This window comes from Octopus bimaculoides, chromosome 5, assembly GCF_001194135.2.
Source record: "Octopus bimaculoides isolate UCB-OBI-ISO-001 chromosome 5, ASM119413v2, whole genome shotgun sequence".
NCBI classification, from domain to species: Eukaryota; Metazoa; Mollusca; class Cephalopoda; order Octopoda; family Octopodidae; genus Octopus; species Octopus bimaculoides.
The window spans coordinates 125,490,036-125,494,449 of record NC_068985.1 but is presented as its reverse complement, the minus strand read 5'-3'; positions in this window follow the sequence as shown (position 1 = coordinate 125,494,449).

Sequence of the window (4,414 nt, the reverse complement as noted above, 5' to 3'; positions counted from 1 at the left end):
TTATTATTATTATTATTATTATTATTATTATTATTATTATTATTATTATTATTGGTTGTTGTCACAGGATGATGTTGTGTTGATGTTCTTTAATAACCCGTATGTACTCTGCTTGAGACAAGCTTGGGATACGCTGAGGGCAAAGTAAATGGTTCGAGATTTCTAGAACCAACAAACTTATCATGTGGAACATGTTGTCTTTAGATGCGTAAGCTTAAAACAAATTAGTACAGTCACCACCACCACCACTATGGTGTGAATTACAGTAATGTAAACTGTTCAAATGATTTGTCTACTGATTTTAGCAGGTCAAGTTACTACATCTACTAATAGGAAAATAAACGCTGGTATATCGGAAAATGAAGCAGAGTCTAATATTTTAGAAAAGGATTTTGCGCCACAGAGAAGAAATATGACCTTCGTCCAAGGTGTTCTTCTCGACTCCATCGTCATGTTACACCAATGTAATTAATGCTATCACACCTTGCAAGCATACAGACACATAACATTTTTCTATCGCCACAGTTTAATATCACAAATTAATGTAACTCTTGTATGCTTATTGCTCAATTTCACACACAAATGTAAAATTTCCTCCGTCAATTTCAACTCTTTCTTACTTCTCTCATCACAACTCGATATCACACATTTATGCATAACTCTTTTAACAAAAGTTACAGCCGTATAACAGGTATATCGCTACAGAATATTAGGAAGCACAACGAAGGACCGTTTTTCTTAAATCTTTTTGTCAAGTGACAAGTCAGAGCCCCAAAGTTCATACTATCCGACATTCTAGCGATGCCGCCAGTTCGACTCGCTAGAAATATCTGACAAAACGCCTTATAATCACAGCCTACCATTAGACATTATAGTACTAGATATCCTTTGAAGATCAGTATTGTCATAGTTAGAAAGCCACTGGACATTGGTTTTCACGATCAGTGTTGATCGAGGAGCAAACGACAACAAACAGCAGGATCACATAAATATGAGAGCACCTCTATCATTACTACACGCCACCAACACCATACACTAGCAAAACACACATCTTCACATATTTTAAATCTGATCATAGCAAATGTAGACACCATCCTTAATTATCCTTATACACTGGCAAATGCAGACATTATCCCTACAAATCTACGATTTATAATTATCCTTATACACTAGTTATCTGGTTTGGCGCTGGATCAGTTCTGGTGCTATTGCTTGCCTTAATGTCTTCATAGATTTATTTTTATGATCCATTTAGTTTGTCATGAGATTAATGGTGATGGTGGTGGTGAAGGCATTTAGTGTTTATGAGAGGGCCGATTTTGTAGTGAATGAACTCAAGGGATTCAACAGCCATCTAAGTTTGAGTGTGTATATGAGTATATATATATGTGCGTCTGTGTGTGTATACATATATATACACATATATATACATATATATGTGTGTGTATATATACATATATGTGTTGTGTGTGTGTATGTATGTATGAGTATACGTATGTATACATTTGTGTGTGCGCGTACACGACTATGCATCAACGTTGATAATGATGTTGCTGTTGTTGTTTAGTCTTAGGTTAGTCCTGATCGAAATGGATTCAACTTGTGACCATCTCATCTTATTTTATAGATATGTTGGCCTAAGCATGATCTAATATTTCCTTTCCTTATTCAAAACATTCGGTGCTATTATAGGAAATTTCACTGCGATATTCAGCAAGTCAAGCGACCAGGTTGGGCAAATCTTATCTTATTGCAATCATGCTAATCATAATAACTTTTAACTCACAGCATATTTAACACATAACATTGTATGTATATCTATGTATATTGTATCTATGTATATTGTATGTATAGCTATACATCGCAACATACACGCGTATTATAATGTAAAACGTTTGGTAGTTACAGTAACGATAAAGTTGATGAGTGCATTGGGAATGTATCAATGGTAAATGGTGGTGCTACAGCCAGTGGTTATGTTGCACAAGGCCAGAAATATTTATTTGGAATTTAGGAGGTGGATCAGTAAAATCGATTGAATACCATGTACATTGTTGACTTGCGTATATTTTATTGAACCAGAAATGATGAAAGGCAAAATTAGATGTTGATGGGATTTGAAGTCAGGATCTAAAGGCCCGCAATTAACTATGCAAGGTAGTATTGCATTTCATGTTCTGGGGATCTCTCCCAATCTATTGCCCATATCAGATAAATATTAATTTCAAATTTTGGTACTAGGCCAGCAATTTTAAGACAGGTATAGATCGATTAGATCGACCCCAGTGATCAACTGATACTTATTTTATCGACCTCTAAAGGATGACAGGCAAAGTCGACCTCGGCGGAATTTGAACTCGAGGCGTAAAGAAGGAAGAAATGCCACTAAGCATTTTGCCCGGCGTGCTCACGATTATGCCAGCTCGCAGCCTTATATCAGGTAAATATTGATGATGATATTGTTGTTAATGTTTGAGATAATGTTTAGAATGATGTCACAGGCAATGAAGCTATTGTTGCCATAATGATAGTGATAAGGTTGCAACGGCAGTATTGTTAAAGCATCGAGCAAAAATGCAGCATTTGCTTTGCTGTATTTGTTTCTTCTCTTTACATTTGAGCTCAAATCTCAAAACTTTTAACGTGGCTTTTCACCCTTCAACACAATAACATACTAATGCAGGGTGCTAGATTGGCTGGCAGAAGTTTTAAAGCATCAAACAAAATACCCGGTTGCATTTACTCCGGCGCTTTACATTCCGAGTTCAAATTCAATCGAGGTTGCTTTGCTTTTCATTTTCCCGGGGAATAGACTGCGATAAAATAAAGACGCTTATCCAAATACAAGTACATTGGCAGAATTGTTAGAACGTAAGATGAAATACCTCGTGTTTGTCCTGGCTCTTTGCATTTTGAGTTCGCTCGCTACAAAACTAGTGTGCCAGGCCAGAAACTCTCATAGGACCCCAACATTTCCCTTGGACAATATCGGTAACAAAGAGACGGGAAACTAGCCGCGTCACAAATTATTGATTGCTTTATTTTATCAAAATCTTTGCTCATGCCTGAATCAGTGTAGACTTATATATATACTTGTGTAGATACGTGTAGATTCATGTTCAGACCTGATCGATTGTGGCATCATGAATGCTGGTGGTGGTCTTTTTAGTGGTAAAATTGAAGAAAAGCCTAAGGCGATGTGCTAGCAGGATCGTCAGCTCGCCGGGCAAAATGCTTAGCGGCATTTCATCCGCTTTTGCGTTATGAGTTCAAACTCCGCCGAGGTCGATTTTACATTTCATTCTTTTCGGGGGTCGATAAAATGAGTACTATTTGAACACTGGGGTTGATGTAATAGACTTACCAATTCCTCCGAAATTTGAAATCAAAATTAAAGAAATTAATTTCCCTAATAAATTATGTATATTCATTCTTAAAATATCTATTTTGAAAATTTGAGGGAGCTTTTGTTTTACTTTGGGGATTTGAGGCTATCCATTTAATTCAACATTTGAGATTTTTGCATCATTAGTAAGAAAACGTTGTTGCTTGGCAGAACGATGTGTTGCATTTAGAGCAAATTTTGGCAAAAATGGTATAAAATTTAGAATCTGAAAGGTGAAGAATGAAACTTGGTTACTCTTTCCGGTTTTTGTTGCATTTTTTAAATATAGTAACTTTTAAATAATATAAATATATCGATCTTGATAATTAAGCAGTTTATCACAAGTAAACCGCCAGTCAGTTTTGTTACCCAAGATGAACTCTTTCGTCAATAGAAAGTTATCTTTTTTTTATTATATATTTCATACTTTTACTTAGTAGCATAACTGGATTTCTTTACCAGTTTTAAACACAGATTTCACATGCATACATATACACAAGCACACACTCAAACACATACACTTACGCATAAACAGATACGCACAAACACACACACACGCACATACACACACACATGAAAGCTATGTTTATATATGTTTATGAGTGTGTGTTTGGTGTGGATGGATATTTTATGTTCCCTCATAAACGCACATGCACGCATGCACTCACACCACAGAACATTTATATTGATATTAAATCTCTGATATCACAAATATTGTCTTACACTCATAGTCACATACGTCACGTCCTTTCTTTGCATATCTTTTCGTTTCTCTAATTCATACATTTTCCCTCTGTCTCTTTCTTGCATTCCTTGCACATTTCTTATTGTCATTCTTTCGAGTTTACATTGGAACAAATACACTCATATCATACGCATACCAGCTTATATATATATGTGTGCGTGTGTGTGTGTGTGTGTGTGTGTATGTGCAACTCCTTAACGTTCTTCTGGTTAAACTAATTTATACATATGTACATACGCATGCGCACGCACATACACACACGCTATGTATATATATATATATAT